At 44.0% G+C, this 12,674-nt stretch overlaps 1 protein-coding gene across 4 annotated transcripts in view; it reads right to left on the bottom strand.

Moving 5' to 3' along the window:
• GDPD4 (glycerophosphodiester phosphodiesterase domain containing 4) overlaps positions 1-12,195 on the bottom strand; it is an 84,672-nt gene extending 72,477 nt beyond the window's left edge. Inside the window, exons 1-2 of one of the 4 annotated variants that reach the window (XM_040426425.1) lie at positions 12,070-12,149; positions 483-672 (exon numbers count right to left, since the gene is read on the bottom strand). The gene's annotated coding sequence lies outside the window, so the exon portion shown is untranslated. Of the gene's footprint in view, positions 1-482; positions 673-12,061 lie in introns of all 4 variants that reach the window. The other 3 variants (XM_040426423.1, XM_040426426.1, XM_040426422.1) reach the window with 3 other exon arrangements.
• Between the last annotated feature and the right edge of the window lie 479 nt (positions 12,196-12,674).

The following is a 12,674-nucleotide window of genomic DNA, read 5'->3' as shown; positions in this document are numbered from 1 at the left end:
TATATCCATCCCATGAAACTGTCATGGCGGCCACTGCCCCTCCGATATGCGAGAAACCTTCCTCCCCCCCGTAAAACAGTTTTAGCCAGTTCCCATTGAGTATATAAATCCCTGTTTATAGAGCTCCCCCTAGTGGTGACATCATATAAAGGGGAAGATTAATCATATAGCATTAGATTAGGGCGTTGCACTTTATGCAGTTCTCATATATAAGCGCGGTGCCAACGTAATAATTTGTAAAATGCCAATAACGTAGCCCTGAGGTCTGGAAAAAATAACTGTGAATAGAAAAACATTTTGGATTGCTTCTGGAGCTGGAAAAATAAGGATTTGTCTAATTAATGCTTTAAACATCATTAATAGGGTAAATGGGATAATCCAGCATCTCATCAGTCGGGTGCAAGTTAATTATGTTTTCCTGAATATCACAGGACCGCTAATAATAAGCAAAACCCAACAAATACATAAAAATATGAACGTACACATATCTGGAGCTTGAATTGAGTTTTTCCACCTCCTGTCCATCGTCCTTCAATAGCAAACACTACCGTCAGCTTCTCCTCAGCTTAAATGGCTGATAACAGGAATCAATGAAATGGAGAGAAGACATAAGTCCCTTTAATTGTACCAATAGCATTGTCCTTGGGAATCTACCTGGCCGGCAAAGAAAACCTGCACAGATTTGCAGACGGGGGATTTACGTAACGTCAGAAACGTTATATTAAATCTTTAATCCCCATTTACACAAGTAATACTGTCGCTATATTAAAATACCACTTGCATGCAGGATAGTTGTGAAACAGTAAGCAGCAAGGAGATTGGAGTTCATGAGAATAAAATACAAGTTCTAGCTTATACAGTAACAAAAGAATATAAATGCATACAAACTTATAGGAGTTATCACCATTCTCCGTTCAGAACAATTCACAGGTTGTAGGAAACCATAATATGATTGTGTGTTTAAGACCTATTACTGCCCTCTATGCAAAAAATATAACTATTATAATACTGTCTCCTACGTAAAATAATATAACTACTATAATACTGCTCCTATGTACAAGAATATAACTACTATAATACTGCCTCCTATGTACAAGAATATAACTACTATAATACTGCTCCTATGTACAAGAATATAACTACTATAATACTGCTCCTATGTACAAGATTATAACTACTATAATACTGCTCCTATGTACAAGAATATAACTACTATAATACTGCTCCTATGTACAAGAATATAACTACTATAATACTGCCTCCTATGTACAAGAATATAACTACTATAATACTGCTCCTATGTACAAGAATATAACTACTATAATACTGCTCCTATGTACAAGAATATAACTACTATAATACTGCCCCCTATGTACAAGAATATAACTACTATAATACTGCCTCATATGTACAAGAATATAACTACTATAATACTGCTCCTATATACAAGAATACAACTACTATAATACTGCCTTCTATGTACAAGAATATAACTACTATAATACTGCCTCCTATGTACAAGAATATAACTACTATAATACTGCTCCTATGTACAAGAATATAACTGCTATAATACTGCTCCTATGTACAAGAATATAACTACTATAATACTGCCTCCTATGTACAAGAATATAACTACTATAATACTGCTCCTATGTACAAGAATATAACTACTATAATACTGCTCCTATGTACAAGATTATAACTACTATAATACTGCTCCTATGTACAAGAATATAACTACTATAATACTGCTCCTATGTACAAGAATATAACTACTATAATACTGCCTCCTATGTACAAGAATATAACTACTATAATACTGCTCCTATGTACAAGAATATAACTACTATAATACTGCTCCTATGTACAAGAATATAACTACTATAATACTGCCCCCTATGTACAAGAATATAACTACTATAATACTGCCTCATATGTACAAGAATATAACTACTATAATACTGCTCCTATATACAAGAATACAACTACTATAATACTGCCTCCTATGTACAAGAATATAACTACTATAATACTGCTCCTATGTACAAGAATATAACTACTATAATACTGCCTCCTATGTACAAGAATATAACTACTATAATACTGCTCCTATGTACAAGAATATAACTACTATAATACTGCCTCCTATGTACAAGAATATAACTACTATAATACTGCTCCTATGTACAAGAATATAACTACTATAATACTGCTCCAATGTGCAAGAATATAACTACTATAATACTGCCTCCTATGTACAAGAATATAACTACTATAATACTGCTCCTATGTACAAGAATATAACTACTATAATACTGCTCCTATGTACAAGAATATAACTACTATAATACTCCTCCTATGTACAGGAATATAACTACTATAATACTGCTCCTATGTACAAGAATATAACTACTATAATACTGCTCCTATGTACAAGAATATAACTACTATAATACTGCTCCTATGTACAAGAATATAACTACTATAATACTGCCTTTTATAAACACCTGAGAGCTCATAAACACTCATTTAAGCCATAGTCTTATCAGTTTGATAAGACTATGGCTTAAAAGGCATGTGTCAGCAGTTTTGTACCTATGACACTGGCCGACCTGTTACATGTGCACTTGGCAGCTGAAGGCATCTGTGTTGGTCCCATGTTCATATGTGCCCTCATTGCTGAGAAAAATTATGTTTTAATTTATGCAAATTAGCCTCTAGGAGCAACAAGGGGCATTGCCGTTACACCTAGAGGCTCTGCTCTCTCTGCAACAGCTTCACCCTCTGCACTGTGATTGACAGGACCAGGCGGGCGTAATGATGTTTTCATTGCCTGGCCATATGAATTAAAGTGGAGCTAGAGTGGTAGTTGCAGAGAGAGCAGAGCCTCTAGGTGTAATGGTAACGCCCCCGTTGCTCCTAGAGGCTCATTTGCATATATTAAAACATAATCTTTCTCAGCAATGCGGGCACATATGAACATGGGACCAAAACAGATGTCTTCAGCTGCCAAGTGCACATGTAACAGATCAGCCAATGTCACAGGTACAAAACTGCTGACAGATGCCCTATAAATAAGTGTTTATGAGCTGTCAACAATCAGCTGTTTGAGAAGGCACTGGTGCTGGCAGTAGCGCCGAGGTCTTCTCCCTGCTCTCCAAGCACAGCGCTGGAGATTTGATGGTGGCTTTGCTTGGTATTGCAGCTCAGCTCTATTCACTTCAGTGGGGCTGAGCTGCGCCTATGCCATGTGACCGATGAACGAGACATCACATGGCGCTACTGCCACTCAAACAGCTGATCGGCGGGGGTCCCAGGTGTCGGACCCCCACTGATCAGATACTGGTGACCCATCTAGAGGATAAGTCATCAGTAGAAATGTCTTGGAAAACCCCCTTTAAACCCTGTATACAAAAACTGCTAAAAATGTATAATAAACGCCAATTGAGGAGAGGCGCAATACTATAGATGCTGCTAAACCTGTTTGATGAAATTCCACCGCCTTCTCTACATGTAAGTATTCAGTCCTGTGTATGTATCTTCAGGAGGTAGGAGCAGCGATCCTCCAAGAGGCCTAGGGCTGAAAGGCAAAACGTCTATCATATCACCTTTCATCAGGGCTTTACCTTGCTTGGTGCCCTATGAGAAATAACAATACCATAGAGTGCATAATTATAAGCGCCATACAGTGCCAGACCTTGGCCTAATACCTAATACAACCATGCAGTTACCTACAGTGCATTCGGAAAGTGTTCAGGCCCTTTCACTTTTTTCACATTTTGTTATGTTGTTCCTTGTGCTAAAATACAATTTAAAAAATCTATTTTTCCCCATAATGTGAAAGTGAGAACAGAATGTTCCAAATCTTTAAAAAAAAATTGAAAAGGAAAAACTAAAACCTTGCATTGACATAAGTATTTGCACCCTTTACTCAGGACTTAGTGGAAGCCCCTTTGGCAGTGATTCCAGCCTCCAGTCTTCTTGGGGATGATGCCACAAGGTTTGCACACCTGGATTTGGGAATTTTCCGCCATTCTTCTCTGCGGATCCTCTCAAGCTCTGTCAGGTTGGATTTTCAGGTCTCTCCAGAGATGTATGATTGGGTTCAGGTTAGGGCATGCACTGATTCAGGGTGCTCATGTCATGCTATAATCCATCCAGAGGTATAGCTATAGGAGGTGAAGAGGAACCAGTCGCACCCTGGTGCTGGTGCCTGAGGGGATTCAAGGACCCTTCTGTCACATATGAAGACCCAAAATTTACAAATGGCACCTGGCAGGTGGGAGGCCTATTATAGATTTTGCATCTGTGAGGGTTTGGTTGAGTCTGAACCACCTAAAGTGCCGTACCACCACCTCACCTAAAGATGGGGCTGAGCATATAATGAGGCAGACTCCCACACCTCGTAGTTGGTACAGTGAGCTAAGTGAAGACCAGGCAGGAGGAGGTCTATGGCCCGGTCTGTGGCCTTGTCAGCATATGTCATTAAGGGTTGCAGTGGCCTGGTGGTTCTGTAAATGGTTGCAGACTGCTTTCAGTGTGATGCCCCGACTCTAACTGGACTGATGTGTTGCTTGGTTCTATCAGGGCAAGAGAGTCCTCCATGACTGGCATCGATCCTATGCAGTCTTCAATTGGTTCCAAAACACTTCTAGTGTGTGCCTATGGACTGAGAGAAGCCATGTCACCTGGGTGCCCACCAGAGAACTGTAACCACTAAGCTGTGTGCCCGACAAAGAACTGTAACCACTAAGCTATGATCCCACCATTGAACAATAACCTTTAAGCTGTGTGCCCACCAAAGAACTATAACCACTAAGCTGCAAGCCCACCAGAGAACTGTAACCACTATCTGTGTATTCACATGTGAACTATAACCAGTAAGTTGTGTGCCCACTAGAGAACTGTAACTCCTAAGCTGTGTGCCCACCAAAGAACTGTAACCACTAAGCTGCAAGCCCACCAGAGAACAATAACCAGAGTTGCAAGACCACCAAAGAACTGTAACCACTATCTGTGTATTCACATGTGAACTATAACCAGTAAATTGTGTGCCGAGCCAGAGAACTGTAACCTCTAAGCTGTGTGCCCACCAAAGAACTATAACCACTAAGCTGTGAGCACACCAGAGAGCAATAATCTCTAAGCTGTGTGCCCACCAAAGAACTATAACCACTAAGCTGTAAGCCCACCAGAGAACAATAACCTCGAGGCTGTGTCCACCGAAGAACTATAACCAGTAAGTTGTGAGCCCACCAGAGAACAATAACCTCTAAGCTGTGTGCCCACCAAAGAACTGTAACCACTAAGCTGTAAGCCCACCAAAAAATCGTAACCACTGAGTTGTATGCCCACCAGAGAACTGTAACCACTTTCTGCGTATTCACATGAACTATAACCAGTAAGTTGTGTGCCCACCAGTGGGCTGTAACCACTAAGCGGTGTGCCCACCAGTGAGCTGTAACCTTTAAGCTGTGTGCCCACCAAAGAACTATAACCACTCAGCTGTGAGCCCACCAGAGAACAATAACCTCTAAGCTGTGTGCCCCCGATACAACTGTAACCACTAAGCTGTAAGCCCACCTAAGAAGAGTAACTACTGAGTTGTGCGCCCACCAGAGAACTGTAACCACTATCTGTGTGTCCACGAGTGAACTATGACCAGTAAGCTGTGTGCGCACCAGAGAACTATAACCAGTAAGCTATGTACACACCAGAGAATTTTATTCACTAAGCTGTGTGCCCACCATAGAACTTATAACCTACGAATGCTCTCCAGTGCCTACCAGGACCTTGAAAAGCTAGCTATTGGGTCTGGTAGGATCAGTATGGAGATTTGTTTCTTGGACACAATAACCGCACACATAGAAGAGACCTTTGGGATTTTCTCTGGAATTATTGCAACATTGAGAGACTTGGAGAACGCACTTGTTATTTCATGGATTATGAGAGCGATTAAAAAGTAAAGCTCACTTTGCCAAATAAACATAAACTGAGGAACTGCATTTGTGTTCTATTGTGTAAAGCTCAAGTGATCCTAAATACCAGTTTATGGGACTCTAAAAGCCAAATAGACAATATTTCGGGGTGCCATGCAGCCTCCCTCAAAACTCATTGCATCTAGAAAGATGCCAGGTGCTAGACTTCTAAGATTCATTACTAATGTCACCGTTACAGATCCCCCTAAGAGTTCCTACCCAGTTCTACAAGTCTTCCCTTAAACAATTAATCTTGTACTACTCTTCTTCTGTGTGTAAAAGGTCTGGGTTAATGGATTTGGGGTCTCCACTGATTTCTAGAAGAGACAAAGCATCTATCTCCATGTAAGCCCACCTAAGAAGAAATTAGTGGCACTCTGGCACCACACCAAAGGCCAAGCGGTGCAGCCGATGAGCAGTAATGCAGCTGGCATGTCACCTGCCCAGAGGACATTCGGGCCCCATAAAAATGCCTTGAGTAGTGTGGAGCAAGCTACATGGTGCGCTGGGGGTGAGCACTAAGTAACCTCTGCTGCAGCAGGTGCTGCAATAGAAGAGCAAGGAGCAGAGCCTGCAGGAGGAGGAGTCTCCCTTTCACATGTGCAATGCTTTAGTGGTGCAGTTGCGCCAAGAGCATCACACATACTAGGACTGGAGGTACGCCGAAGAAGAGGCCAATTCAGTAAATGGGCCTTGAGGTCTGAAGACGGTCCACTACACATAGCCTGAGCGAGGCTGCAGCAGAGAATCTGAGCACAGGAGTAGGAGGGTTTAAGTCAGGCCTGCTCAACCTGCAGCCCTCCAGCTGTTGCAAAACTACAACTCCCATCATTCCCTGACAGCCTACAGCTATCATCCTACAGAAGGGCATCGTGGGAGTTGTAGTTTTACAACAGCTGGAGGGCCGCAGGTTGAGCATGCCTGGTTTAAGTGATGGCCCACAGATGGTGGAGAAGGAAAGGGATCCTCCCTCCTGCAAAATTATCACATTGAAAGCGACAGCGGTTGCAGAGGGAGTCTCCCACCCCCTTGAAAGCCAAGCAGGAGTGGCCACAGTGGTGTAGCAGCCCTTAACTTGGAGGGGCTGCTGAAGAGCATGCATGAGAGGAATGCCACCAAAGAGAACGTGGCTTACAGATAGGACAGCTGCAGTGATGACCGACCAGCTGATGCAGAGCATGGAAAGAGTGGGAGTCTCCATACCCACCAAAGTGCCAAGTGGGAAGCTGGGTCCATCGAAGGAAGAGGAAGCCGAGAGTAGAGTTAGTGTTATGGATCCTGAAGAGGGGGTCGATGCATTTGTGACCTAGAGGTCTGAATATTGTCCCTGGATCAGGGAGGTCGCCTTTGGGACTAGTAATAGCGAAACTATGGACTGTATACATTTAAAGGACTGTACCTCTACATGAGAGACAAGATGCTTATTGTGCCTTTGAGATACTGAAACCCCCAAGAGTATTGTGCCCTCATATTGAGTGAATTACAACTGTGACATTCCTTAATTTACACAAATCTTAGCTATTCAAGAGTTTAATATTGCTGAGATATAAAACTTGATATGACCCATTGATATTGAGAGGTTGGAGGTCTATCCCAGTATTTCCCAACAAGTGTGCCTCCAGCTGTTGCAAAACTGTTGCAAAACTACAACTCCCAGCATGCCCGCACAGCCAAAGGCTGTCCGGGCATGCTGGGAGTTGTAGTTTTGCAACAACTGGAGGTACATTGGTTGGGAAACACTGGTCTATCCAGTCCAAAATGGAATATTTCCACAAGTTTGGGAACCAGATCTCATAGATTGTAAGCTCTTGCGAGCAGGGCCAGTTATGTTGTGATGTCTTTTGTTTTGTACATGAATCCTCTGAAATTTGTAAAGCGCTGCAGAGTATGGTGGCGCTATATAAAGATTATTATTAAAGGGGTCGTCTCACTTCAGCAAGTGCCATTTATCCTGAAGGCAAAGTGAATACAAGGCCCTTACTAATGTATTGTGATTGTCCATATTGCCTCCTTTACCGGCTTGATTCATTTTACCGTGGCATTATACACTGATCGTTTCCATGGTTACGACCACCCTACAATCCAGCAGCATTGGACATGCTTGCATACCATAGGAAAAAAGTGCCTTTTTTTGGGGGGGGGGGGGGGATTGCAGGGTGGTCATAACTAGAGATGAGCGAATTTCATATTTTGAAATTCGTTTACGCTTCGTTTACTGGTAAAAGGTGAATTGCGTTATGGATTCCGTTACCACGGACCATAACGCAATTCTATGACTGAATGCGTAATGGAACGCCTTTCGAGGCATTCCGTTATCATAGAAGTCTATGGGCTGCAAAACGGATTCGTCCGTCCCGTTTCCATTATGCAGGGGAGTCCTCTCCTGCATAACGCAAACGGGACGGATCCGTTATGCAGCCCATAAACTTCCATTATGACGGAATGCCTCGAAAGGCGTTCCATTACGCATTCCGTCATAGAATTGCGTTATGGTCCGTGGTAACAGAATCCATAACGCAATTATTCACCTTTTACCAGTAAACGAATTTCAAAATATGAAATTCGCTCATCTCTAGTTATGACCACCCTGCAATCCCCCCCCCCCAAAAAAGGCACTTTTTCCTATGGTATGCAAGCACGTCCAATGCTGCTGGATTGTAGGGTGGTCGTAACCATGGAAACAAGCAGTGTATAATGCCACGGTAAAATGAATCAAGCCAGTAAAGGAGGCAATATGGACAATCACAATACATTAGTATTAATTTTCTCTACATGATAAATGCAATTTGCTGAAGTGACACAAACCCTTTAAGTTTTTCTAAAGAGGCTCCTCACCTTCTGATCAGGTCGTCATTACTTATTTTCATTATCTAACGATAAGAAATGGTGTAAAGTTGTCAAAGCCAAAAGTCTTATCTCGGAGTCTCAAAGTGACCAAGAAAATGTTCTTATCGTAGTCACGTCTGCACCACTATGTGCCCAGCTGGCATCAGTCTGCCTGGCATTCAGTCTTCCAACAATGATTTTCTTAAGGAAGTTTCCATAACGGTTATTGTCCACAGGGTGTTCCCACTTCACAGGTTATAATACCGCCATATACTGCACATAGGCTGTCCGCCGCCCAGGAATCCTCCTCCGTATGCCTTTTGCATATCGCTTCTGCTGCTACAGATTGTTCTCCAGGAGCAACGCGCCATCAAAGGGGTCGTCTCATTTTGCTAGTGGCATTTATCATGTAGCAAAGTGAATACAAGCCACTTACTAATGTATTGGGATTGTCCATATTGTCTCCTTTGCAGGATGGACACATTATTTATACACTGCTTGTTTTCAAGGTTACGACCACCCTGCAATCCATCAGCGGTGGTCGTGCTTACACACTATGGTAATAAGTACCGGCCTATTTAGTGGGAGCGCACATAGGCCAGTGGAAGCACGTCCACCGCTGATGGTCGTAACCATGGAACCGAGAAGTGTATGTGATTGCTGGCGTCATTTATTTTTTAAAGGAAGCAATATGAACAATCACAATGCATTAGTCAGTGCATCGTATTCACTTTCTCTACATGATAAATGTTATTTGCTGAAGTGAGACAACCCCTTTAAGTGCAGCGCGGCCTCCCATTGAAAATAATAGGAGGCAGATTCAGCAGCTTTTTGGGGGGCAGAATCTGCACCAAATTCGGGCAGCAAAAAACTCCATGTGAACGGGGCCTAAAAAGGTCATCTGGTTACAACAGTTATCCGCTATCCAGTGGAATCAGCCCCTCACCAGCAGTGGATAGCGGATAACACATTGTTACTGGGATACACCTTTAGAGGACTTTTTGGGGGGTTTTGCCGATGAATCTTACCTCTGTACACATGGAACATACTTCAGTTGTTTTCATTTGTAAGATATTCGGTTTGCTACAATGTATCAGTCTGGAGTCTGTTTTGCTCAGAGCATTGTCTGGACTGGATACAATTGTATCCACTTCTCAGCTGAGAACAGGACCAGCTGTGGACAGGATTACTGCCTCTGAATGGAAGCGGGAGTGTTCTCATTCACTGACAGCAAACACATGAACAAATGAGTGGGATTGAAATAGTAAAAAAAAGTCTATTACAAAGTATATCCGCTGGGCAGGAATATCTGAGTGTGGTTGAGCCTTGGGATAATATGCGTGGGGGGCGCGGTGTGACACTAGGGGCACCTTTGTTGGCACGGAGGGCACTGCCCCTCTCATTCTTATCGCTGGTTTTGGTAGAGTTCTGTCTTTACTGGGGCCACTTTTATTAATACTATAGAAGGGGTACTGTGATAAAACCCATTTTTGGAGGGTAGGGCCAGGGTATACCAAATATTTATGCCACAAACTGCGCACTTCCAACGGTTAGCACGGCGTGTGTCTTAAAGGGGTTGTCCGAGACTAAACAAGTCATTAACAGTTGACCACAGAGTATACTTCAGCTGGGATCCCCAGTGCCAGGGTGTAATCTACCAGGGAGCCTGGAAGTGTAGACTTTCCCTGCAGTGCCTCCGCAGGAGAAACACAGTATTGCACCATTGTCACTGGAATCATGTAATGCTGGGTCTGGGATGTGAGCAGTCACTATGAAACCTGAGAAATGCTGCATAAGCACATGCAAAATGCACAGAGAGTTCATGCAAAGCAGATCTGCTTACCCTTCAAGACAACTGTGGCGTTGTAGTGAATTACTCATGTATCTCATGTATGGAGACACCAGGCACAAGAGGGTTCTTATGGCGGTCTCTGTAGCCCAGACTGTTGGGTGGCATATGTCGCAAGGTACTGTAAAGGCTGGTGATCTCAGGGGCATCTGTGACAGACACCACTGGGGCATCGGTGGTCAGCACTATGAGGGACACCGTAGGGTCATCTATGGCTGATGCAATGGGGGACATCTATGACAGGTCTTGCTAGGGGCCTCACTATCATTATGAGGGACATCTATGAAAGGGGCATCCATAGTGGGCACTATGGGCAACCTGTGTCTGTCACAGGGGCGCCTGAGGCACACAATGTCTTGAAATCTCCAGCGGCTGACTGATGGGAACATGGGGATCAGAGGGATCATTATTGTTAAGGGGCACCCACTAACCCAGGGGTTCACAATCCCACCCTCCCAGCCACCCATATGATCAGGAAGATATTGAGGTCCTCTTAGGACGTCACCCTTTTGGTACTTTAGGAGGCCATGAAGTGGGTGCAGATGGACCCCTGGGCATATCTCCATCCTGCAGAAGCCTTCGTTAGAGGGGAGCATTCGGCGGGTGCAAATGTCCATATTAGCTTACCTCTATCGGGTCCGGATTCAGATGCCCTCTATTAAAGGCACAGCTCTGGTTAGAGGGTTGTCCACTTATTACAAACTCCCGATAAGCAGATGTTGGTACTGAGACCCCCATCCTCCAGCTGTAACCTGTGCACGAACCTGGCAGCAGGTGTTCAGTTTACCTGCAGCTCCCCCAAAGGTAAAATTAAGTATTGCGCAGTAGTCATTGATATCAGTCATTGGGGGTGGGGGGTTTCCATGCCGTACAGGCGGCTCCATGTATACGGCGGTCTACAGCCGGAGAGACGTCTGCAGATACCAACCCCCTTTAATGTCGACCAAAAATCCTGTAAACATACCACCTAACCTATTGGTATTCCAGTCCCACATGCCCCCTGGCAGGCTTGCTGTGACTTGTAGTTCCCCAACTACCCAGAACTATAGTCACTATATTTAACCCTTCATTTGCTGATGACATGGGAAACCATTGTCAACCCTACATTTCCCAAATGCAACAGATTCCCCTATTGTGCTTCCAAGACGTTGCCAGGCGGGGGCGCTGTGTTTACCAAACTCTAGCTTTACCTACCCCCCCATTGATTGCCCATTGTAAAGTGCAGTCCCTATGACAATGAATGGGCCAGTAAGGGGTTAACGGTGGAAGGTAGCGTAGCAGAGAGGACAACAAAAGCTGAGAACAAAGCTGCTATATGCATTCATTGCATCCAGGAACTGCAGCAGCCCCCCAGTAGTAACCCCCCACCCCCACCCTCTGCAGATGGGTGACAGCCACATGCATGCTCCTGACCTGTGCCCTTCAGCTGGCAGTCCTCTCCTTGTGCATGGGCAATCCTCTGACCTTTGTGCGCTGGAGTGAGTGCTGCCTGGAGTGTAATACTGGAGTGTAATACAGCACAGCACTGGCTGCTGGTCCGCCCCATCGAGGGAGGTGCCAGAGCTGCTGCTGGGGGGAAGCCTCTCTTTTCTTGGGCATGGTGCCCCCCGCCTGGCAAAGGAGACAGGATCCACACTGCCTTTACCAGCCTATTTATAACACGGTGGGCGCAGGCGGTTATTTTCAGAAAAGGGTGGGTAGGGAGGATAATTTTATCATGTCTGATACCCAGAGACGGACGGACGCCCACCGTCGCCGCTGCTGCAGAACATCTTGTGTGAGTGCCATCCAGTACTCGTCACACAGCCACTGTGCCTCAAGTAACCAGAAATACGCCATATACATTTCCATGGCTTAACCCCTCGAACGCCATTTTTTCCTTTTGTTTGCAGCTTTTTCTTTGGCGCGACGTGTTGTACTATAGGCAGTTTTTTTAGTACTTTATAATAAACGATATTCATTTTATATTTTGGTATCGTTATTTATAATTAGAATTAAATGTTATAATTCCACTTCCA

The sequence above is a fragment of the Bufo bufo genome, chromosome 3 (genome assembly GCF_905171765.1).
Source record: "Bufo bufo chromosome 3, aBufBuf1.1, whole genome shotgun sequence".
Taxonomy (NCBI): Eukaryota; Metazoa; Chordata; class Amphibia; order Anura; family Bufonidae; genus Bufo; species Bufo bufo.
The sequence above is the reverse complement of the archived record's forward strand: the minus strand, read 5'-3'. Positions and strand labels throughout refer to the sequence as shown.